At 38.6% G+C, this 26,051-nt stretch overlaps 1 pseudogene; it reads left to right on the top strand.

The window, feature by feature from the left end:
- The first annotated feature begins 10,117 nt into the window (after positions 1–10,117).
- On the top strand, positions 10,118–20,342 carry LOC122137669 (annotated as a pseudogene).
- Positions 20,343–26,051: the final 5,709 nt, after the last annotated feature.

The raw sequence follows: 26,051 nt of genomic DNA, 5'->3' as shown, positions 1-26,051 counted from the left end.
TAAAGCCATTTACATTGTTTTAAAAAAAAAAAAAAAAAAAAAAAAAAAAAAAAAATATATATATATATATATATATATATATATATATATATATATATATATATATATATATATATATATATAGTTCAAAGAAATGCTGTTCTTTTTATTCAACAAATAATTCTTTAAAAGCATGTCACAATTTTCACAAAAATATTAAGCAACCCAGCTATTGATGATAAGAATTTATTTATTTATTAAGCACCAAATGAGCACATTAAAATATTACATTGATGTCTGAAGGATTACGTGACACTGAATAAGACTGTATTTGAGTAATGTATCTGAGCAATGGCTGCTTAAATTTGGCTTTGGCTAAAATTTTTGGCTTTAAAACAATTAATTTCAAATAATAATAATAATAGTAAAATAATTTTACTGTATTTTTATGATAAAGTATTTTGTCATGTGACACTTTAGTAAGACTCGAGTAATTGCTGCTGAAAATTCAGCTTTGTCATCACTTAAATAAATGATATTTTAATATATATATATATATATATATATATATATATATAAACGGTTTATTTTGAACTGTAATAATATTTTTACTGTATTTTTGTTCAAGTAAATTCAGCCTTGGTGAGCAAAAGTTATTCAAAAACATTTTTAAAAAGTTGTTAAGCACCTTAAGCATTTAAAAATATGTTATAGAAGTAAACTTGCTATTATTACAAATAGGTCTGTCAGTTGCATCACAAGGTTGGTCATGTGATATCAGCATGGATGACATTTTCAAGGCCTCTAGAGTCTTCATCTCATTCGAGTGCACATCATGTTAATCATATTTATCAAAAGCATTTTTTCTTACTGTGCACCTGCATGAACAACATGGTAGTGCTGATTCTAAAAGGCTCTTTTTTTTCTAAATATGAGCTCTATTCTGGTGGTTTATGGATTAATGTGTGAGTGACTCAGCAAGTCCGGTTCTGTTCGTTTGACATGTCTGCAGGTTGTGTGCATGAGTGGGAGAGGAATCCTGCAGAGCACGCGCCCTTAGGCAGTCAAAGAACAAAACAAGGCTGGTGTGTGTGAGGGGCGCCCTAATGTCCATCATCCTGGCGAAATTATCCCTCCTGTTGCAGCCACTGATCTACAGACACATACGCTTGCAGCTAAACCCCCCTCACCCCACACGCACACAATGAGACAATACCCTCTTTCATACTGTCCTCATTTTAATCAGCATTAGAGAACTGGGGAAATCACATTTTCTCATCTTTTCCTGAGGTAGAAGCTCCTAATGACAGAAAGAATGGTAATTAGAGTGGATGAGAGGTGAAGCCTGTTGAAGATGTCTTACAAGAAAAGGAAGAGAATGGTTATGGATAATACTTGATACTTGATACTTTGAGCTTGTTTTAGAATTTTTTTTTTTTTAACACGCTGTTGTTATTTAACACTCTGTTGTTATTGACTGTGACTTTTGAGAATGAATTTACTTTAATTTTTAATGAATTTATTTTAATATATATATTAATTATTATTTTATATATATATTAGTATAAGTATATATTAGTGCTTTCAATCGATTAAAAAATTAACTGATTAATCACACATTTTTTTATTAAACTGATTACGATTAATTGTGATTAATCCCACCTAACATTAAAGTTTTTAAATATACTTTTAAATTGCAATAATTTCATATTCAATTTTCAAATAAATGTAGAAACAACATAAAAATCTTTTTTATGATTTCATTCATAATTCATAATGCAACCTGATACTTTAATAACACACCTTTTTTGTTTTTAAATGAATAATATTTATTTGTTTATTTATTTATTTATTTATTTATTTTTGGGCTACTCAACCCCAAACAAAACAAGGAAAATTATATAATAATATAATATATAGCACTGTATTGTTGATTTTAATTAATTTTATTTACCTTAAACATTTGAAACACTCAAGAAACTGTACAGTAGAAATCAGAAAATGTTATACTGATCTGAACTTTATTGTTTTTGAATATCTACATTTCAGACGCTTGACTGAGGTCTTTCTGTGCCAGCCTATAAATATGATGGGAACATGACCAAAATGTGATAACCAAGTAAGGCTTCAAACCCAGGTAACCCTGCTGATCTACAAGCTTTGGCCGCTTTTCTCTTCTCAAAAACTGTGAAATACTCAGATTCTTGCAGGTACGAGCTGCAAAACATTTTAGAAAGGGAGTCCGTGTAAATAAAAGGATAAAAGCAGTCCTTGAATGAAGTGGGGCTACAGCCAAGTGAAATATGCTCCCAATTACTGCGATGGCTGTAGAGGCCTAATAAAGTGAACGTCTCTACAAGACGCTGCACTATAATGGAGCCGGGCTAATTTGCTTTGACTGATGAATTTTCGTCTCCCGTCGCGCTGGGTTGAATAATTATGAAATTTATCACAAGACATAGCGACTCATTAAGGATTAGCGAGCTTTCATTAGAGTGATGTTGTTCGAGGGCCGTGGCTGTTCTGATCAGCATAATTATGGGCCCTACAGAGGGAGGGCCAGGCGTCTTTGTGTGTGTGGTCAAGAGGACGTGAAAAAGCTGCACCTATACAACACTGTATGGCTCATAATAAAATATGTTCCAAATAGTAATTAAACATCTAAAATTATCTTTATTTGTTCGTTTTCTGAGAGTACCTTTTCTCTGCTCACTTCTTGTGCTGACTGTCATCCAAAGCACGCGCATAAAGGCCTTTGCAGCACACAATCCTGATAATATATACATATACACAGAATAACAGTTTTAAGTATTCATGCAAACATAATCCGTTATGTCTTAAAGGGATAGTTCAACCAATCTGTCATTAGTTACTTACCTTTATGTTGTTCCAAACCCGTAAGGCCTTTGTTCATCTTCGGAACACAAATTAAGATATTTTTGATGAAATCCGAGAACTCTCAGACCCTCCACTGACAGGAACACAACTGCAATGTTTCCAGGTCCAGAACTGTAGCAAGGACATAGGTAAAACAGTCCATGTCACATCAGGGGTTCAACTGTAATTTTACAAAGCTATGAGAATACCTTTTTTGCACAAAGAAAACAGAAATAATGACTTTATTCAACAATTCTTTCCTCCTCATCCCTTCTGCAGGAAATGTGAAATACTGTAAGTACAAATACAGCATTCTGTAATACAGAAAAAAAAATGTCATGGTATTTTTTTTTTATTTCTGTCATTGATGGTTTTTTTTTTTTAAATTATTTAATATTATTGATGTTTTGTGAAATTTTTAGGTGTTTTTTTATTGATGATGATAAAAAAATATTGCAAAATGGCTCTGTTTCCGTTAACCAATGTTATGTGACTAAAATGTAACCATTTGCCTCTCGCGATAAGTCATGGCAACGTATTTTGGTGGGATTTTGGCTATATTTATTCAAAGGAGGAGTATGTGTGTATCTTTACAGAAGCAGCACAGAGAGCCGCTTCAGAAACGTGCGTGGTTCGGCTAGATTCTGGAATAAACACAAGCATTGAGTGGCTGCAATCAGCTTCAGTGGCCATATCAGAGCCACACTGCACCGCAGACGTGTGCAGTGTAAATTGTCTAAGCATTTATAGTAGGGAAAGCCCCTTATACTGGAGAGCGGCCACTTATGAAGTGTTTCATGGAGGTTATAGTACATTGAAGAATGATCATATGACTTTTTACATACAGTACGGCATGTGACCTGTATATGCGAGAAAAAAAAAATTGCAGTTTTCCATTGCAGTTTTGCGAATTATTCATTTTTCGCATTGCCCTGAAAACCCACCGTAAAAACTTTTTTGCGATATACGGGCATCTTTGCGAAATTGACACGTTTCCATTAGGTGTATTTTCCATTCACAATTTCAATTTGCTCAATTTGAAGGGTAATGGAAACGCACCTACTGTTTCCGGGGGTTGTTTTTCATGTCTGCGGGTTGAGGCAACCCCAATAATGTGAAATTTAGCCCTTGAATTTTACCAGGGGAACCCCACCAAAAAACTTGTATTTTACCCTCTCCCGGAACAAGATTTTTACAGGAGGACCTCACTCGAAACATGATTGGGCTAGTTTTGAGTAGCAATTGGGCGGGTTTTGTTACAAAAACCCGGCAACCCTGCTGTGGCCTAGCAGTTAGCAACACTTGTTAAGCTGTTGTGCTCAAATGGGAGTTTGAGTCTAGTCGGCCCCAGGATTTCCTGTCTGTGCAAATAAAAAAGACTAAAATTAAAACCCACACACCATCCATAAGTATGTGTTTCTTCATTACATCAGCTACCAATGACTGGAAATTAAGACACAGTGGGTATCTTACAGCCAGTTTCCCAGATATGATTGTATAATAGTTTTAGTCTAATCTACTAAATGTGTTGTGAGTAGCCAATTATCCAATTGCATGCATGAGGACACAGTTTTATCATTGTTTACAACAATGTAATTACAAAAAAGCTTTGCCAAATAAATTAAAGAGATTAACATATTAGGACCTCTAATTGCATTTAAATGACATGCATAATGTATAAATGTTCGCCAAAGATGGAGAGCTGAATTCTTGATGAAGTTTCCCAAACGTTTAGCTACACAAATGCTCCCCAATTAATTCTGCTGGGTCTGTTTCTCAAGTCCACGCTATTTGTTAAGGAATTATCGATTTGTATTTAATTAAGCTCACTTACTTGCTCGCTGCTGACACAAGATTGATCAAAGCAGTCAATAACAGCATATTAAAGAAATGACTTTGAGATTTTTTTTTCTCCATCTTTATGAGCGTATAGAGCAAACAATCTGTCTTGAAATATGCAATTCAATATTTCTCAGTGTCACGCCACCCATCTAGGTGCTGCAGGCATGCTACACTCACCTGGGTAAAGTACACATAATGGAAAACGGAGAAGGGTTAGCAACATATCCTCACACAGATGATATGAGAGCAAAGACCTCAGGCACCATTGAATTCACATTTGAAAAACCATTTGTAGCCAGTTGACTTTTCATTTCATTTGGCCGTAGATCAGCCCTCAGGAACTCAATGCTGCAATGCTGAATTCACTGAAAAGTATCAATGTTCAGCCACTACCATCCAACATTTTATAAAAGACATTTGTATTTACCAATCAATAATCCATTATCTCTGTATTAATGCAAGGCCTTGACACGGTCACGGCTATATTGTAACAGCCGCATGTGTGGGAATGTTGTCTTAGAACAGGAATAACACAGTGTTTTGTCCTATTCCAGTTCCTGTTTCATATCTGAATCATATCATGTTGTGTTTTATGGATCTAAAATGTCTTAAAGGCATTTTCAGCCTTTTCCCATTGCTGCTTGATGGAGAGCCACTCGGTTTAACAGCATAATAATGTAATATCATGAGGGGTGAATTTCTTATTTGAAATGAAGCATCATGGTGAATACTCTATATCTCTTACCGGCTTCAACTGGTTTCCCCCAGAGGACACAAACTTCATTATGAGCTCTTTCTCTTCCCTCTATGGGGGTATCAATACTTTATACCATCGCTTACTCTCTCTTGCTGCTGTTTAAATAGTGCTATTCCTCTATTCTATTTGTGCTGTTTGTAATCACAACATAGATGCGGAGGATTCGCGATAGGACATCAGGAGATCAGAAAAAGGGCTTGGTGTTGCTCTTTTTCATGGGATCCCCTAAGCACCCCCCTCCTCATTATTGTGTGTGACTATCATATTGCAAAAGGAGACGAGAAAGAAGTATTTTTTCTTGGCCATTTGTGAAAAGCTCATTAAAACAGCCCAAGAACAAAAACAAAGCTTTTCCTCTGAGGCCCCCATTCAGAGTCATCCCATAATTTCCCACTAGTTTTAATAGTTGAGATAAATTAATTATTCCTTCGTGGAAAATACATTCTTTGCCATCTTTGGCTCATTGTTCTTGTTGGAGAGAATTGAGCCCAATCCTGGGAGAAATAGAGTTGCCTTTCCTGCAGGGAAATCAAACTGCTCGCTGCAATCAGCCAGGACCAACGACAATTAAACCATTAGTATCTGGTATAGGAGACTCTTTACACAATGTACATCTTACTAATGAATCCAGAGGCAACTCATAATTACACAGTTTTGTCTCGTAAAGATTAGCTGCCCACTGAAACTCAGTAGAACATCACATAACGTTTCACTTCTTGCTCCTTCCGGCTGGGACGTTGAATGAATTTTCAGAGCGACAAATGAAAATCAATCGGAAACTATTATGAAGATATCATTAAAAAGGAATGGTGCAGAGCGGTCGTTTTCTTTAATTATTAAATGTGTTAATTTCATGACAGAAAACAATAACACATTGCCTTTACACACTGGGAGTTACTGTGCACTTGTAAGTAAATATTAAAGAAATTTAGTCTCGCTTAGATGAATAGGCCATTTTGCAAAAAAAAAAAGAAAAAAAAAAAAAGAAGGTGGTTTCAGGTTCTTTAATTGTGAAATGACAAACATTTAATCACTTCTATGCACGAACAAGAGCAATGTTCGGCCATAGATGAGAAATTGCCTTAGCAAACAATTAATCTCTGGGTATCTTTGCCCACGGAAATATACAAACAGCCATTTCTCTTATATGGCTTAGTTTAAAAGGATTTATTATTATTATTATTTTATTTATTTTTTATGGTAAATCTGTGGATGTTGGTGAATTCAGGAAAACTGTAGTAGCCCGAACGGGATATCTCTTTTGTGTTTTAAAATGTTGTGACATATTGAGATGTCTTATCATTCAGTTAAAGTAATGAAATTCTTGTAGATTATCTTCAGAATGTATTTCGGTTATGTGCATCAAGTCTCAGTGCAGGAGAAAATCTAGTAGTTGTACCAACAACATCTATTAACGTAGTTCTTCTTTCTACCAGTGGATGGCGCCACTGTAATAAGGAACATAAGCGTGACTTGGTATACTGAATTTTTACCTTGTCCATGAAACCAAATGGACTTTTGTATTGTATAGTATAGTACACTGTAGTCTGTAGTAAAGTTCTTGTACCATAGTAAATATAGAAGGTTATTATTATTAGTTGTAGTAGTAGTAGTAGTATTTTCATATGGAAAAAATTTGACATTTTCAGACATTTTTACTGAATGCTGCTTACTTGTAATACATAAACAAGTTGTACCATTTCCGTGTTTCAATAATTCTGTGGTCCCCCACTTTTTTTTTTGTTTTTTTTTTGCTGATTTTTGCCCTATACACAACCTTTTTTCCCCCTCCTGTACGTCTGCTGTTATGATAACAAAAACCACAGGCTTGTTTTCCAAGCTTTTATGAACATAACCAAGTACTGTCAAGATTATTCCCAAGCTTTCCCTGTAATATGAGACAACAATGTAAGTAACAAATCTGTTTTGTAGATACTAGAGAAATTCTCCAGATGCAGAATTTTTGCAGACATTCTTCATAACTTAAACTAGCCTATCTGCTCAAATAGCTAACAGTTTAAAGTTGTTTTTTTCTCCAAAGTGAAAAATATGACGCACATATATTTCTAGCAGATTTTGCGTTATTTTTCTTTGTAGTAATAAAGGCATTTAGTGGTCCTTTGAAAGTTTACTGGGGCCCCCTAGTGGGTCCCGGCCCTCCCGCTTGAGAACCACTGCCCTATCTAACCAAAAAAAAAAAGCAAAAAGAGCCCACTCAACCTCAATCTTTCCTCCTTTGAACAGTGTGTGTCTAAGTCAATCTCTCGCCTTCTTCTGATTGGCTGGATTTGTCATTCCGCTTGAATGGGGTGCGTCGTGATTGGCCGCGGGCCTGATTGACGTCATCCTGTGCGAGGAGGTTTACTCTGGGCTTTTTTCTGTCAGCGACACATGTAGAGCACAAGCGACAAGCAACGGCGAGACATCAGTGCGGAGGACAGTTTACAAACAGAGGCGCTCGGTTCATCTATGGAAATTACGGAAGACATTCCCGACCGCTCGTTTAACAAAACCGCAGCCGAGCTTTCCAGTAAAACCAGAACATCTGAAAAGGTGACGGCAACATTGGAAATACAATCTGAAAACTCCATTTGCTCCACTCTTTCGCAGCAGTGAGAAGTAACGCACGCGCTCCGTCTGTGAGTTTGTTGGACACTGCGCGTTATTTATATTGTCTACCGACAAAACAGACTGCTATACATTTTTCACTAACTATTCAACCATTGCATTTCAAATAGGTGAGTACATTTCTCAACGACACTTTTTATTTTCTGAGTAATAGTAATTTCATGTCGCGAGAGTGAAACACATTTGTGACGGAACGACACAAATAATGTTCCAGATTAGTGAAATGTAAGCATAAAGATGTCAGTTATTATTTTTTAGAAGTTTTTATTGTAAATGTTATTTGTGTTGCATGTCACGCGCGTAATAACTAGAGGTCGTAATGTAGTGTATTTGCTTGTGTGTTTATGTTAACGTTACTCGCATCAAGACCACACGGTTTAGATCGAAGCTCGATGGAAAAGGCAGGCGTTTTGAGTTAGTATCAAAATTGTGCAGCAGAAATGCTGGCGTGCTGTACAGTTGATCAACAAACCATAACATAAGTGCTATTCAGTGTCTTTTGCTGTACCTTGTGCGTTGTAGTAGGAGCAGCAGCTGTATTTAGGCTCCAGAACTGCGATCTGTATTACTGGCCATGGGCTGCTGATCTGTTTTATATTTCTGCACATCCCCTCGCTTAAATTGCCTGTCCGTGTAATTACTTGAGTTTGCCCATTTGACTTAAAAGCCACCCCCTCCCTCTCTTCAAATCTCCCCTCTTCCCTCTTACTGGGAATGAAACTTGACGATGGTCCGATCTTATTTATCTGGGGGAGTCACTTTCGGTCTCTGATTCATCTCCCTTTAGATTTAATCAGCACTAAGGTATTGCTTGTCCCTAAGATCCTCCACTAATGGGGTTACTGAATGCTCTCTCTCTCTTTCTCTCTCTCTCTCAGTGCAATGTTTTCTACCCCCCGCCTCTCTCTTCTCCTCTAATTACCTTTCAACAAAGATTTGGCTTACAGCCTTCCACGAATATATCTTAAATTTTAATCTTTCCCACTTCGGTCCAGCAGTCTTCCTTATGAAACCTGGGAAAACTTCAAATTTCAGATGTATTAGTGGAAGGATGGAGCAGAAGAGCACGCATGCGGTACTGATGGATCAAACAGAGCAAAGTACAGAACTGCAATCACAAATGAGGGTTCGTGGTTAATATGGTTTCTGTCAGAAGCAGATAGTTCTTCTGTGGGTCGGTATTAACTGATTCCTCTCTCGCATATGCTGAATGATCCAGCATACCGTGGGGGTAATTTCTACCACGCGGCAGGTGACCAGTCCCCAAAGCAAACGCTGCTGAATGTTCTTCATGATGTTGGCTGGAAATCCGTCATCTGATAACCTTAGTGAAAGCGAGTGGAATATGTCGTCCTCTGAATGGTTCTCACAACTTAAAGGTTCCCAATAAACTGTCCCCATTTTCTGGCCACAGTAGCGCTTGGGCTTCTCATGCGTTAACCATCATGAAGGTTGAGGTGTAATAGTACTGTACTTTAAAAGCAATGTAGACAACCTACACAAAGCCAGCACCTCTTTAATTGTTCCAGAGACTCTAATGTTATCAGCAACCAGACATTTATCACAAATGGACCGAAGTTTGGACTGACTGGCAGCACTTAGATTAAGATCAAGGACAGCCTGCCACTTAAAACAACAATTCTCAGACTTGCTTGCAGGCATTTATATGCATTTCAATTATTTCAAAAGAGCTTTTAGGAAGCGTGCCTCTGAAAACATTCGATTTTCTGGGTCACTGTTCAGGGCTCCAGGTGTTTTAGATATTGCAAGGACAAAACTTCTGTCAAAGTATTGTAATGTAATGCTGATGGTATCTCTGATACTTTTAGGGGACACTGGTTCTTTTTAGATTTTCCATTTTATATATATGCAGTTTATAGTTACATAATTTATTTTTTGAAGGGGCTTTTCAAAGAAGTGTGTGTTTAAGCAAAAAAAAAAAAAAAAAAAAAAAATCTTGAATAAACTTCTGATTGACTATACCAGTTCTAACCGCGCGTATCCCGGCTGTCTCTTTATGTTTCTGCAGACACAATGGTGAACCCTGGAGTGAAGTGCCCAGCCCCCACCTGTTGGAGCGGGATCTCTGTCATGGAAGCGCTGCGCGGGATGTGGGGGAAAGATCCGCCGACCGTTTTCCCTCCTGTATGCCATGGACAGCTATTGGCACAGCCGCTGTCCTGAAATGTTCCCTGCTGCCAGGACCCAGCTCGGAGAGATCGGCACATCCTGCTACACCAAGAGTGGCATGATCCTATGTAGAAACGACTACATCAGGTTAGCTGTATTTATTAATTTGAAAGTCACAATCAGAACCATATTCACATGTTTTGAGGGATGTCTTTTTGTGTTTGTAAAGGCAGTATTTGAAGTTACTTCAGATTTCTGTTGCGCTTGTGAAATTCATTTTAAAAGGAGTCTTCAGTAATGTGTTTTGGAGGATAGTGTAGTTTTGCTCAGCTTCTTTTTCATGGTCTTTGAAGCCAAACTTCAGATAGTTCATACTCTGGACATTATGACAGTCCAAGACCACATGAAATGACATTAGGCATCTAATTGATTAGCTGAAGTGATGGTTGTGTCAAAGAAAAAAAAGATATTAAGGAAAAAGTTACAAGCCATCAAGCTTCTCATGGGAGCGGAGCGTATTTTCCATTGAGAACAGTGTGTCTCAGATTGTGCCGTCAGCGGCCCTCGTTAAAGCGCGCTGGTTAAACCCTCAACGGGACACTCTTAAAAAAGAGGTCAAGCCACTGACAGGTTGACAGAGCAGAAGACGAAGGGATTCTTTCTCCAGAACATCTGCAAGTCTGTTGCTCTCGCCATATTTCATCTTTAAAGCAAAAGAAGCCGCAGTTGCTAGGACCGTGTGTGTGTTTTCTTTACGAGATGCTATAAAACTCAATTGGTGAGGCACAGCTGACCTTCGACTCTGTATGAATTTAAAAGAGTTTTTCACATGTCCTCTCCAGCATGTTTTGTTTATCACAAGGAGAGACCATTTAATTAGCAAAAAAAAGATCCTTTTTAAATATTTATGCAAGTAAGTCTGACCCCCAAAGCGGTGGCGGGGTGACGGCACGGCAGTCTCACTCAGTTGACGTGGATGGCCTGATTTGACAGGCTGATCCTTCATCCCCTTGACCTCTGCAAGGGCAAGCAGAAGCCCTCCAGAACTTCTTGCAATGAGAAGTTTGCAGTCTTCTTGCATTATTTCTCTTTTTGATAATGGAACGCCTATATTTGTCTTATTAAAACAGGCAGAGCAATTTAAACAGTTAAAATGCATAAAACGAAGTATCCATGATATATTCAGCTCTTCCTGCCGGAAAAGAGTGTTTTTTGGCAGAAGTGCAGTTGTTAGTGAGTATTTACCCTTGGCATGTACTTCTTCGCCCTGGATAATTCAGCGAAGCCCCTCGCACTGACACTGCTGCTGGCAGGCTTGGAACAACAGGTGTCAACCAGAGCAAACCTGTAGACGACCAGTCCAAATGTGAAGAGTGCCTTCACTCTTTCCACTCCACCTGATCTGAAGGGATCAAGTCTACAGACTAGCCTCTAGAATCGGGCCTGCGAGCCTAATTAAAACGAGCGGGGAGGGAAAAGTAGCTACACCTTTCTCCTTGTAATGAGTGCGACGGGGCGGGAGAACGGAGGCTAAAACACAGCTCGCGCGAGCCTGTGATCTGAGGAGCGATACAGAGAGAGGGGGAGAAATAACATCTGACAGTGAGTCCACACAATTAAAAGCTTTAATTAGAGTCCCCCTCCATTTTCCTTTAGTCCTGATGGGTTTTATCTAATGAGATCTAGTGCCTGGCTCCTATCCGCTTCCAATGACGTGTCCCGAAATGAATGAGAGCCACATTGCAAACAAAACATTTAATTAACCAAATTGGCTTTTGAGAGAGCGGGAGAGCAAGGGAGAGAGAGAGAGAGAGAGAAGAGGGGATTATTGCGGAGGCCAGTCCCCCTTAGGGGATTTTAAAAGGGGCCTCCCTTATTTTTGTAATGGCTTATTAAATTGCCCTTGCTGTGTAAATAATGAAGTTACATATCCAGAATTATATTAATACCACTGATGCAAAAAGGCTTAGCGATTGATTGGGATGGCGCAAGCGAAAACGCATCCCATTTTCCCTAATGGCAGATGGGGGAAATGACATGGGATGATAGGATTCTGGTACCACTCTGCTCGAGGCCACCCGCGCGATCGCCGAGCACAAGGGCAACCGCCGCGAGTTGTAGATGGAGGGACTCATTGGAAATCATGGTGTCCCTAAGCCATCGCTGATAGTTTTTTTTTGTGAGCCGTAGAGAACTGAGACCGAGAGAGAGAGAGGGGGGGAATTAATTTGTGGAGAGAAGCAATCAATGTGACCATTAGGTCGGGGGGAAAAAACATTGTCATTTTAATTGAATAGAGCCAGGTAATTATAATGGCACTTTTCCAATAGAATGTGCTAGGTAATCTAATAGTTGGTTATTTAATATCACTTTGAAGTCTGCCCACTCAAGCACTATGACAGCACGGGAAGCATGTGAACTATTAAGCCAGGAAATACTTGGATCTCAGAAATTAATTAAATCGCATGCAATTTAGGGGAAACGTTTATCTTGATTTGTCATAACAGAATTAATTCAAGGCCTTCAATCCACTTGGGACTAGATCTGTTACTCTGAATTAACCGAGTGTCATTTGGCTGTCTCTCAGCCCCCTCCGCCCGCTCGCTGAATCTTTGGCGTGAAATCTCCCCCTACTCTTGCCTTCCACCCCCCCCACCCCCTTTCTCTCCCCCCGCTCCTCTCTCCTCTCACTCTCACTCTCCCTAATGTAACTTGCCATTATGCAAGCCCTGCTTAAGTATCAATATGGCTCGGTGCTTTTAAGGTGCTTTGGCTGCTAATTTGTTTGAGAGGCATTTTTTATAATGGACTGTGTTGCAGAAAATCATTGTTGTCACTCCAACTTAACACATCACTCCACTCCACTCAAAGGTTTCCGCTTAAGAGGCCGAGCTTATTCTGCCAGATGGCCTAAAACAGCCCTGCTAGGTGTGTATTTTACCTCGTCAGTCGGTATCCCAAATTAAATCCTCTAGACATCAGCCTATGGAGCCGCAGACCGATTTTCTTGCCTTGCTTTCGTAATGAAAGACAGTCCTGTAGATTGTAGCCCCTCTTTATTATTCCGCCCGTTCCAAAATGGAGGCAAGTCAATAAATCAGCATTCCGCTATGTTTTTCCTCCGCCTGACAAAAGTCCCTCCCTCCTCTGATGTGATCAAGGGGCTGAATACCTAGAAAGTGAACAACACAAAGGAGAGGGCTGATTTCAGGTGAAGGAGGCCAAAACTGGTGGTGTCATTTCAATTTAGGAGTCCCTTGGCCTTATTAGTTTGTGACCCATGATATCGCTCCTCTACGCTCTCGCTCTCCATACCCCTCGTCAGCACAGAAGTTCAATGCGAGAGAGAAGACCATTAGGGTGAGGAGCAGACTGATAGCAACTTAATTGAGCACCTAAAGTCTTCAGGCACTTTAAATCAAATGCTATCAGCAGCCATGTCCCCTGTTCAAGATAATTAAACCTGCAACGCTACATATAGAGAGGCAAGAAAATAAAAAGCTTGCCTGGAGATTCTTCACGCTTTTCCTCTGAAAGACACCAGGACAATTAAAAGGGATGCACTCTGAGCCCGGATTCCCAAATAATGTGCGCTTGTAAGCGAATTTTTGGTGCGAAGCGCTCAGGGATTGTCGAATCAAGCACAACGTCGTGGCGAGGCGATTGCTTTTCTCAATGGCCGGTGCAAGATGTCATTTTACAGGTGAATCAAACTGCAGCGTTTAAATACGCTTCCCCCCCTGACATTTTGCCTAGCATGACTGGCCCATCGACGCCCTTGAATCTGCACTGTTGTCACAAGCCTACAGCTAATTACGTTTGAAATTGAGTTTTGATTGAGCTGCTCCAAACGAATGCCACAGCCAAATTTGTTTTCTTCCCCCTCCCCCCCACCTCACCCTCAAACCCTGCCCCGCCGCCGCTGAATAGAGCACACTCTAAAGCTTCGCTCATCGTCGTGCGTGTATCTCCCTCTATAAACGCCACACGGGTATGCAAAAACGTCGCAGGTGACCGCTGTTTCGATGTCAGAACGCCACCTTTACATGCATGCCGTGACTTATATATATCGGAATCCGCACAATGCAACTTTTATTCGTTTTGCGAGTTGGAAGTATCTTGGGGGATGAAATCATCCGTGAACTCTTGAGTTAATTTTTAACTCTGTACACAGGAACACCCAACTTTTTCCCTTCATCACTTTCCTCTCTATCCTTTTTGTGGTCGTTCCCCATTTCCATCCCTCCATCCATCTGATGGTCTCTTTCTTTCTCTTTCGTGCTTCCTCGTTTTTCCCTCTCTCCCTCCCTCTCTCCTCTCCGTCCCTCTCTCTCATTCCTCTCTCTCTCCTCTCTTTTCTCTCTCTCTCTCTCTGGAGCTTGTCAGATGCTAAAGTGGTCTTTTTGATTGCATAGGAAAAGTGCAGTGATAGAGCAAACGCCAGTGAGATATGATGACAAAATGGGTCCAGATCCCAGTAAATTACTTTCTTCTCAAATCGAAATTTCATTCCAGTTTGTTGCTCGGCAAGATGAAGTAATCTAAATTGTGGACTCAGAAGGCGCGATAAAAGGAATCAGGAGCAAGCATTTCATTATCAAGAGACCGAGAGAGAGAGGGAGAGAGAGTGAAGGTTATAGACGAAATAGACTGATAGCAGAAGGCAAATCTAAAATGTTGACACCCATGATTGAAAAGGTTAACCCATGCACATTATATATCAACCCCGGGTAGCCGGGGGTTTCTATGGAAAGGCGGCAGTGACTGAGCTCTCCCGCTTGAGTCCTAATGGCCAAAGTGCTGTGTCTCCGCCTAGATGTACAATCAAATATTCTTAGGCCCTGATTGCTTATGTTCTAGGTTATTATTAGGTTGCAAAAAATGAACACCAAAGGTATACTTAGTCCCCAGTGGCAGAGGCTTTTGGAGTACAGGATTCAGGATTTTTTCATTTGTTTGCCGATATTACTGTGATTTTATTTTTCCTACATCAGAAGATTGAAGATGTAATTTGTTCTACATGTGTGCATTTGAGAGAGAGAGAGACTGCGAGAGGGAGAAAAGGAGGTCCGGGCACAGGATTGAAATGATTAAACCTGTCCTTGCAAGGATTTCATTGTTACAGTAAAACAAGGCCATACAGGTTAACAAACCTTTTTGATACACAGAAGCATTCATTAGTGTCAGTGTTAATAAGGACCTTTGTGTTATGCATGTCTCAAACTCAAACCTATGTGACTTACTTGTTCATATGGCGTGGAACACAACTGTTAAGATTTGTAAAAATGTTAATGCTGCTCTCTTCCATACAATGAGAGGGGATGGGGACCATGACTGTCAAGCTCCAGAAAGTGCAATAAAATACATACAAAGTGTAGTATATTTATATATTTTTTGTGGAAGAAAAATTATACTTAGACTCATTAAATTCATCAACATTTTATATTGTTACAAAAGATGTCCATTTCACAAAAATGCTGCTCTTTTGCAACTTGCAAACGTATTCCAGTTTTTTCACACAAAAAAAAAAAAAAAAAAAATCTAAGCAGCAGTGGTTTTCAGATGTGGTAATAATTAGAAATGTTTCTTAAGAAGCAAATAAGCATACTACAATCATTTTGAAGGATCATTTTGACACTGAAGACTGAAGTAATGACTATGGAAAATACAGTGTTGCCATTATAGGGATAAATGACATTTTAGCAGGCGCGCTCCTAATGGAAGCGACGCGGTCGAGATAAAACATTTAAACTTTTCAGAATGCTGCAAGCACACCCGCGGTTCATGTGACAACAACCAACCAATCAGCTTCATCCTTTCTTGCAACAACATTGAAAGCTCAGCCAAGATGAGGAACAGCTGATCATAGCTGTACATGGATACGCCATTATTAAGTAAATTTAGTAGCAGTGCTACTGCAAGTGTGATTTTTAGTGCTGCACAAATCCATTTATCCTTTGCTGAAACTTCTGCTCTTCATGGAGAGCGCTGGTCATGGTTGCTTAGCAATGGCAGACGCCTCCGGAGCGCAAGCGCCCGAACGCACTGGAAAAAAAACACAGAAAGCGGCGCGCCTACCGTTTTCCACACGTTTTTTAGGCACAAACATTGTGAACAGCCCCCTTATATCGTTTGATCAAATATATGAAAGCCTTGACTTAGCAAAAAAAAACCTTTTGAAAGCATAAACCCCTTTGAATGGTAGTGTACCAAACCTTCTGAAGCCATACAAGAAGTTCATTTAAAAAAAAACAGTCTGAAAATATATTTTATAAAAATGTCATTGACTGAAAAAAAAATATATCACTTGCAAATTGGAGCGCTTTAGTTATTAATGCAGAAAGATTTCATTTTGTCTGCACAGATCATACTGTGTTAATGAAAATAGATCATGTCAGTGAGGGAGATATTGGTCATGGTCATAATGTTTGTCTTCCCTCATGTAATTACCTTTACTTCCTCATTTGTTCATCTTAATTAATCATTTTTTTGTAGCTAATGTTTTATATTTTTGTTCTTTTCTGCCGCTTTCCGCTGATGGTCATTTCTGTCGCGCTGTAACATTCACAATGTTTTGCGTTAGGCTTTGTCTAAGACAGATTCAGCTCTCACACTTAATCTCTTATTTTGACAATACTAACATGTCTCTGTTTCTTTTCACAGGTTATTTGGGAACAGTGGTTCATGTATTGCGTGTGGTCAGTCCATCCCAGCCAGTGAACTGGTTATGAGGGCACAGGGAAACGTGTACCATCTCAAGGTAACCTTTAATCTTTAAGTGACCACAGCTGCTCTAGAATTAAATGCTTCATTGCACTACAGAATCCTTTCACACTTCATAGAGCCTGCTTTTCAATGATTGTTTGATGGGGTCCTCTATAAAAAGTAGTCTATCATTGATACCAAATTCAGTACCAAAAAAATTGTTTAAATTTAAGTCAGTCTTTTCATCTGTGTTAAATGCCCATGTAGAATCCCTGTAGGAAATAATGATAGTGGATAATGATTTAACTTGATCAGAGATGGGATGTAATGTGCTGAGAATTGTGGGTAATGGAGTCCTTTTCATTGCCTCCCGCAGTGTTTCACATGTTCTACCTGCCGGAACCGGCTGGTCCCTGGTGACAGGTTTCACTACATCAACGGCAGCTTGTTCTGCGAACACGACAGACCCACAGCACTCATCAACGGCCATTTTGAGTTCACTTCAGACTAACCCTCTACCTGCCTGACCAGAAAGTGAGAGCCGCTATCTGTCTGCTATCAAAAACTAAACCAAACTACAACACTTAAAATCCTCTGCTATAGGTTCAGGATCACTTCATGTATCATTTTTTAGTTTTTTTTTTTTGCAAAACACACCATTCATGTCAGTCATACTAATCAAAATAAATTGCTTTTAATTTCTGTTTTATTCGATTTGTAAAATCAATTGTATATCTAATTAGATGCTCCTAACCCATAATAAGGTCTAGAGGACATGTGTAAATATATCACAATTAATGTTAACCTTGCTGAAATGAGATCACAGCTATCGCAAGCTTTTTAGTTAAGGGATGGGGTAAGGAAGGTGAAAATGAATTCCCTTCTTCTAAACCCTGACACATTCACATTCATACTGATTATGTATAGATTCCTTTGCCATCCATAAGATTAAGAGACAGGAAACCCTGGCACCCACTTTGCTCAACAACAAAAGGCGTGTTTTCATTTCTTAATCTGGTTTTGTTTAATGTGTTTTTTTGTTTGTTTTTTTTTTACAAAAAAGCTAGCTGGCATCAAGCGTTCTGTCCCATTTTCATCTCTGTTTTCACTGCCACAGTTCTGTCTGACTATTTGCTCCTCCGACGCTGCACAGCAAGCTTTTAAATAAACAAAACCAGACGCCAAGCAGGCAATTATTTACCTAATGACCCCCTTCTCGCCTTTGGGGAACCGTCTGCAATAAGACTTCATTGTGTAGTCAGCCACCAGCCAATTGTATCATCACTCGGCAGCACTGAAAAACATCAGCTCAGTGACACATATCAGTATTGATATGGAGACAAAGGGGACGTGAGAGCATATACGAGAGAGATCAGACAGTTGTCGAGTTTCCTAGTGAAACATTTATTTCACCTTCAATGGGGAAAAAATAGTTCGAGGAGAGACGTAGTGAGGGGGAAACGGCTCCATTAAGCTCGGTGCTCCGTTAGAGGCCTTTTAACAGCATCGTCACTTTTACAAATTAGCTCCAAGAGCATGTTGCGTTTCAAATTGAAGCCTTTGCATTATCACAAGCTTACTTTTAAATGTCTGTTAAAAGTTTAAGCCCCCATCCTTCCATTCCTCCTCCTTCCTCTCCCCTGCTCTCGCTCGGCGGCTGCCGCTGTGTAAATATGAGGCCTGTTTGTTTATTTGTGTGCATAAATTGTTTTTAGTGAAGATGGATTATTAATGCTAAAATGCAATCTGAATATTGGCCTCGCTGCTTTAATTATAGTAGAGAGAGTTCTTAAATACACCCAGACACACCCCTCTTCAACAACCAGCAGGAACAGAGAAGTCCACGTGTCCTCAGGAGATACTTAAACAGTCGTGTTTTCGCTTGGTACACAGAGATTCAAATCATTATTAGGGAACTTATCATTAAGAAAACTCCGTAAATTTCTGAGATTGCGGTGCATTTTCTTTGCTCAAATTTGGAAGTTTGCTGTAATTCTGAACTTTTAGAAATAAGCTGGGATCTGAAACAAGCCAGTACAGAAACGAGAAAGAGAGAGAGAGAGAGGGGCATCGTCCAGCAGCCCATTGTTTTTTATTATTGTGCAATTTCATGGTGACATAATTGGTGCTGTCCGTGTCCACGGCTGAGGACATTTTGATGCTCATTTATTAAGTAGCTCCCCAGCTTCTCCCTAATCTCTTTGTTCAGGACAGACAAAATTACCTTTCCTCACTTGCTGATGCCTGAACCCAGGGGATCCCAACCTTCACTGCATCCGGCCTCTTTAATTAGCCCTCCAATGTGGGGTGGTCGTTTGGGGCTCGAAATTTACTATACAGTAGGCCTGTAACGCCGCTTAGTATACTTGAGGTTACACGGGAAAAGCAAATTGCCCCCTAGAATGTTTAAAAAACAAAAGGAAGGAGAATGGTAAGGGGGTAAAAAGTTTGCCGAATGTCTGTGAACTCGGAACCGCTGCGGCTTGGATATAGGATAATTGTCTGTGCTGCGTGCTCAGAACTTAGCAACCCTGGGACTGTGCAGTCATCATTGTTACAAATGCGACAAAAGAAGACTAACTTCCAATGATGCAGCTTAAAATGCAGAGGAAATAGGCGGCACGATGGAATTGAAAGGCCTTACTGATCAATAAGTAGCAGAGCTAGAAAATGTGAGATGTTATGTAAGAAACATGCATTTTTATGACTTCTGCATTGAACTACGTTTAGCTATATTAGGCATGACAAGTTGTTAGAGGTACTACTACAGTTTTTTGGAAAAAAAAAAAAAAAAAAATGTTTTTATTTTGAAGAATTTCATTTTTAAAACTGGCTGACGTGTAGTTTACTGCAAAATTGGACGATTTAGAGTTAATTTGGGTCATGGATTGCATACTTCGCAGTTAGCCTGAATGAGCACGCTTTGTAGAAGCTGAACATGATTAAGATCTGTAATTAGATTCATTTATCTGTTTCATGTATTAATACTTGTCGTGTGACCAGAGTTAAAAAAAAACTGATATGAAACCATAGACAGAACCAAAAAAAGGTCAATAAGTCTCTTAAAATATCAGATAATTAGACCTTTTCAAGACAGGCCAAGTGAGAAATATTTAGATTTGATAGTTACACAACATGACTCTTTCATTAAATGTAGTCAATAATTTATTTATTTTTTATATAGTGTATAAATGTTTTAAAATATAATCATAAATAATATAATCAACTTTTTATGTTTTAAAAGTATATTTGTTAAAGTTTTTTCATTTTTTCAGCTTTGACAAAATTTTGGTTGTAATTTTCTTTTTCTGTTTGTGTGTCTAACCGGTTTCTCTCTTTGCCCTCCAGGTGTGTTAGGATGCCGGTGTCGCTCAAAACAGGATGTGTGCCTTCATTTCAGCCCCTCGCTCATTGTCACAAAGACGCTTTTGCAGATTGGACCCCATCTCCACTCTCTTTCTCCAAAGTTCCTCTAGCTCCGAACGGCAGAGCGTGCACTCTCAGGCTTGAGCTCGCATCGCAAAAAAAAAAAAACCGTTGACACCTGGCTACAGGTTTCCAGAGCACCAACCCTTTCCCCCCCGACGTCCCTGTGGCGGGTCTTCGTGCCAATGCTCCCTGAGATTCAGTCGATGGAAAAGTATCAATTGAGGCCCCTGGACTGTGGACAGACTGAGGACATGCTATTAACTGACTCTCAGGCTAGACTGTGCTGATCCAGAGGGAGCTCCAAAGACTGACTACAGCGAGTAGAGCAGCATGCTGGCGAACGTTGTTTTTGGGTAAAATAAAAAAGAGAGCGAGAGAGACAGAAGAGTTGAAATAAAAAAATGACCACAATGAAGCTTGATCCTACCTGCAAGTAGTTTTTGAACATCTGCATTTCATAACACTTGATTTGAAATATGTAGTGGGGTCACTAGTGACTTTCCTTTTTTTCCTTTTATATTTTTGTCCTACCTTGTGCTATTCTCGGCTTTTCTGGAGAGTATTCTTCACAACATGGTATCTTTTCTCATTTCTAATATTTTTTAGATGTTGTATAAGAGGAAAATGTTTTTTCATTTCGGATGATAGAAAAATCCTGAAGCACTGGGTTGCAAAGACGTATCTTGTGGCTTTTTTGTGGAAATCACAGCCTGACACATCTTGGTTTATTTGTGTAAACCTATGCATGTAGCAGTATGTAATGGGCATGTCTAAATTTTTTGTCCCATTGTGGCGTGACCGTACATCTACAGCAGCTAGGCGAGGGGCTAACCCTATTCTCGGCTATTCCCTTTTTCGCCTCCAACGCTGAAAATCACGGGCAACAAACAAAAATGGAAGCTCATAGCTGTCCAACCCTATAAATGCAGAATATGGTCATGGAAGAATTTCTATTTGCTTGATATCTTTCAGAGCACCGTGTGGCTCAATTATGGTGTATTTAATTAATAGAAATACTGAGATTAACAACATTCGCCTGTTTTTATTCCCATTGAAATCTTTCACATGGCATTTTGGTGCCATTAAGTAAAGTTGGGCTGGGCAGGCTGAACTGAAACTTGTTGGTATTTTATTGCTCAGATTGAATGTATGTGGACTATGTTTTTCAAAAGCGTCACGAATTTGACGCCTGGTGTTTTTTTGAATCCTAAATCTCTCTGAGTGTGTTTCTTCCTCGGGGAATCACAACTCAAGTGTGAAAGTATGTACATTATTCCTGAAAAAGAAACGCAATTTTTTCCATCAGGAGACCAAAGGATTGTATGATCTCAGTAATTTATCTCTTGGCTCCCCGGCGAAGTTTTTCGTGGAGAACGGAGCAGCTCATTAGGGAACACACGATGCTTTTTTTTATGAACCTTCCTAAATTGGTTGCCATCTCTCGGTTCTTATGCTGTAATTAATGAAATGTCGATGGTGTGCTAATTGGATCGCGGGATAAACATGTATACTTCTTCTCCTTTCATATGAGCGTGCTATTCATGTTCCACCAGCGCACGTGCTTGTGTAGCGACACACCAGGCTGACCGGGGTGAAGTAGGCCGCGCTTTGAAAGATTCAATTAGCCAGGCAATGGGGAGCAGCAAACCCGCCCTCATCCATCTTGATCATTAACAAGGCTTTGCCTTGGGGCTGCCCCCGTCAGCTGTGATGGGCCGATCACGTGTTTGCTACGAAGCGAGACCTTCGCGCCTCTGCGTTTTTGAAGGCTGTTGGCTCCGGACGTGTGAGATGGCGGATACATGGAAGAGTGCACGGTGAGACATTTCCTTCGCCAGAATGCTCTGGTCTTAATCCTGCACTCAGAGGTCAGACAGGTGCGACAGGTAGGCCTGGTGACAATATGTCATCATAGCCATCATTTTTTTATAGCATTTTATTAGACCAGCTGTGGTAAGCGCTAAAACTACATCCTATTTAATTTTATTTAGCTCATGCACTTTTTAAAAGTATATATATATATAGTTTTCCGTTTTTGGTAGTAATGCCATTTGGGTTCCTAAAAGACCCTTAAAATGAGCCATTCTTAAAGAAATTCTTAACTATAACCATTTATTTATTTACTGGCAAGTTCTTGAAGGACTGATTTTTATAATCTAAATACCTGCTTGTGGCAATAGAAAGTTTCGGTATCACTTTATTTTTAAGGTCCAGTTCTCACTATTAATAACAAACCATTAACTGTGACTTTTTTGTCCTCAATAAACTCTCTAATTTGTCGCTTATTTACATTTATCATTAAGTGTCATTTTTGCAGACACTTTTATCCCAAAGCGGACGTTGGGGGATACATATAAAGTGCATATTCTTCTTAAAGAGGAAAAACAGACGACATAGAAGTCTGCTTGTAAATACCAGTTTTTAGGCATTGTTTCAAATAAGTACAAGAGCTATTATAGTAAAGTTGTAGTTAAGTTTAGGTATTGGGTAAGATCAGGAATGTAGGATATGGGTCATGTCACAGAATATAAACAGCTAATATGTTAATTATAATAATTAATTTGTGAGAATTGGTCTCTATAGAAGGCTTTTACCAAAGTTTCCATGGATATTTAAAGGTTCTTCATGAAATCAAAGATGCCTTATATAACTGGTTTTGTTTAAAGTTTTTATTTTTTTAATTTTTTTCTTTTCAGCCTTATATATCTTGCTACAGGCAAAAAAGAAAAAAAAAAAAACAAATTCTATCCATACTACTAGTTAACTTGACTGACCTGCAATAAAAAATGTTGTTCAGGTTTTGGCAAATTATTCACTGGTGTTCATATACAGTACTAGTTCATGCTGAGGGGAGAACTCCCTATTGATTTATATATAGTATTGTTTTTGTATTTTTTTGCGTACATTTTCCCCAGTTTTCTGCCACCTGTGGAGTTGCTAACAAACATGTTGGGGGTAGATGTTTAAGAACACCCAGAGCTACAGTGCATGAGAACACCAAAACGGCGTCAATGCTTCATGTAGCAGTTATTAGTAAACTTGAAATACACTTTGGAACATGCCTTTTTGAAGCAACTAATGGAAAAGTTGTAGTCATTACACATGTGTGCAAGGGTTTGCCTTTTTATCCTCACTGAAGTTGCAGCAGGAATTCAAATTATCCTAGTCTAAATACCCAGGCCAGTCTCTAAGTGCTATATGGCAGAGTTTGCCTTACAGTAGTTGTAAAACTTCAAGGAATGTCTTTTGGTCATCCTTTGTATCAGCGAATCGAGCCAAAGTACATTTTAAAATAACTCTCAACAAAGTGATTCCAGAGAGAAATCATAGAGATCCATGACCCCTTAAATTTTCCTGTGACAAGTTCTGTGAAAAGAACAATGCGGTCCTAGTTGTGAACTAAGTAACAGTTGTCTGCTGATGTAACAAAGAAGTTTAAAAGTGTCACTCATAGTAAAAAATTTGTGTACCACGTGCTGACATGGGCCCTACCTATAATGTGCTAAGGCTTACACGGATCCAGCAACACTAACATGATCTCCAAAATATCTTTTATTAGCAACCAGTGGATCCCGATGTGTAGTCCCTATACAACAGTTGGTGTTTGGATCGACAAACAGGCTCTCCTAATATCACAAGCAGTTATTGAGGAACCAGTTGTGATAATACATTACATGGTCATGATGATGTCATTAACGTTTTGCCATTATTTTCAAGTTATATTTAGACACGTCAGTATAAGTTATGTGCATAACATTGCTTAGATACTTGAAAGCAGCTAGCTTGTTTCAGTGGAACAAACGGTCCAGGCTCACATCTGTCTAAGCAATTTAGTGTTTTAACGGCAAACACAAGGGCCATGAACTGTGACAGATTAGCTGCTAATGTTAACAAAAGCAACAATAACCGGAGTAAATTTATCCTAATAAACGGAAATGAATTCAAGATTTCTTTCAGCATTCTCATGTTTTTCTAATAAAAATATTCACATATAAAAGGGCATTTTTTTGTTTTTTTAAATAGCATATATATATATAGTTATATATATATATATATATATACATATATATACTGTATGTATGTTGTATGTAGTGTATGGATTTATTTGAGTTATTTTTAACATCTGCCCTCAATTGCTGGTACTTACAATGTGGTATGAATGTAGAATGTTAACAGAAAACATAAAACCCTTAATATTGTTCCACTTTCAAAGGGGCGCGTATCCCAGAGACAACTCAGGGAATAGGTAGATAGTGAGTGAACATATGTTCAAAAATGTCATTTTATACACTCATAATCCATATGTCAGAGATGTGGCTTTTGATGTGGGGCAGAAGGCGGCGAGTTAATGGAGGCTCTAAGCACTCACCACAATGGAGCTTCACACAAAAATGGCTTGCTGGCTCAGGGAGAAACAGGTCATTGAAAGCTCTCCCTTTGATTTAAAATATGTGTTCTGTAGAACAGAGATAGTAAAGAGCGTAAATAGTTTTAATAAGCAGGTAAAGTCAAATTTTTGGTTCAGGAGAGGATTGTTTCATATATGTAGATATTTGAAGAATGGTATAAGTTGGAGAAAATAAAATACATGCTTTTCTTGTTGAAAGTATGTATCAATGAGAGCAAGTGATAGGAAGAGAATGCTCTTAGCAGTGAATGAATAGGCTTTGACATGCTTGGGCCTGTAATGCTGTGATATTTGAACAGGTCACAGCTTGTTAGTTGAAGACAGGGTGCATACAGAATAAAAGAAAAAGGATTAAGAACAGGAAGTAAAAAAAAAAATCACAGCAGGCCTTTCCTCTGATAGGTGCTGGGTGTGTGATATATTGTTTTGTGAACAGAGGTGTGTAGTAGTTTTGAAATGGAGCGTCTGTGTTGTGAGTCCTTTTTGTACCTACTGCACGTCATATAAAAGACTTTTATTAGAAAACTGTTCAGAAAATATCTTTTAATCAGTAAGCTAACATACAGTTTACATAAACATCAGACAAAAGTAGAGTGTATACAATAAGTAGATTTTTGTTTCTTTGGCTCAGCTTTCTAAAAAAAAAAAAAAAAAACAATATATTATATATATATATATTATATATATTATATATATATATATTATATATATATATAATGTATTATTTTTCTTATTGAAAAAAAAAAATTACTTTTACCGAGAAAGAATACATTTAATAAATCAGTTTAATCAAATGTGAATTATCAGAGTTTCCACAAATATATTAAGCAGCACACACGGTTTTCAACATCCGACAATATAATAATAATAATAATAGTTTATAGAGCACCCAATCATCGGCTTTAAATATATTCAAATAGAAACAATTACTTTATTTTAAATTGGAATAATATTTCAAAAATATTACAGTTTTCACTGTGTATTTTTAGCATCAAATAAATGCAGAAAAGCATAATATGCTTCTTCCAAAACCATTTAAAAATCTTACTGAGCGGGCCAAAAGCATACTTTTAAAGTGAAAAAAAGAGAGACACACAACATCAGCATCTATATAGAGAAGATTTATTTGTTTAATAGTTGGTAAATTAGAGACACTTGTAAAGATTACGCAAAGTGGAAAAAAATACAGCTTTTGCCATATGGGATGTTTGATCAGGCCGAGGCTGATGTGTAAAATGTGTCAGGGATGGGTGTAAACTATGTGCACTTAGCTCTGTCATTATGTAAGTCAACATT

This window comes from Cyprinus carpio, chromosome B6 (genome assembly GCF_018340385.1).
Source record: "Cyprinus carpio isolate SPL01 chromosome B6, ASM1834038v1, whole genome shotgun sequence".
Lineage (NCBI taxonomy): Eukaryota > Metazoa > Chordata > Actinopteri > Cypriniformes > Cyprinidae > Cyprinus > Cyprinus carpio.
The sequence above is the reverse complement of the archived record's forward strand: the minus strand, read 5'-3'. Positions and strand labels throughout refer to the sequence as shown.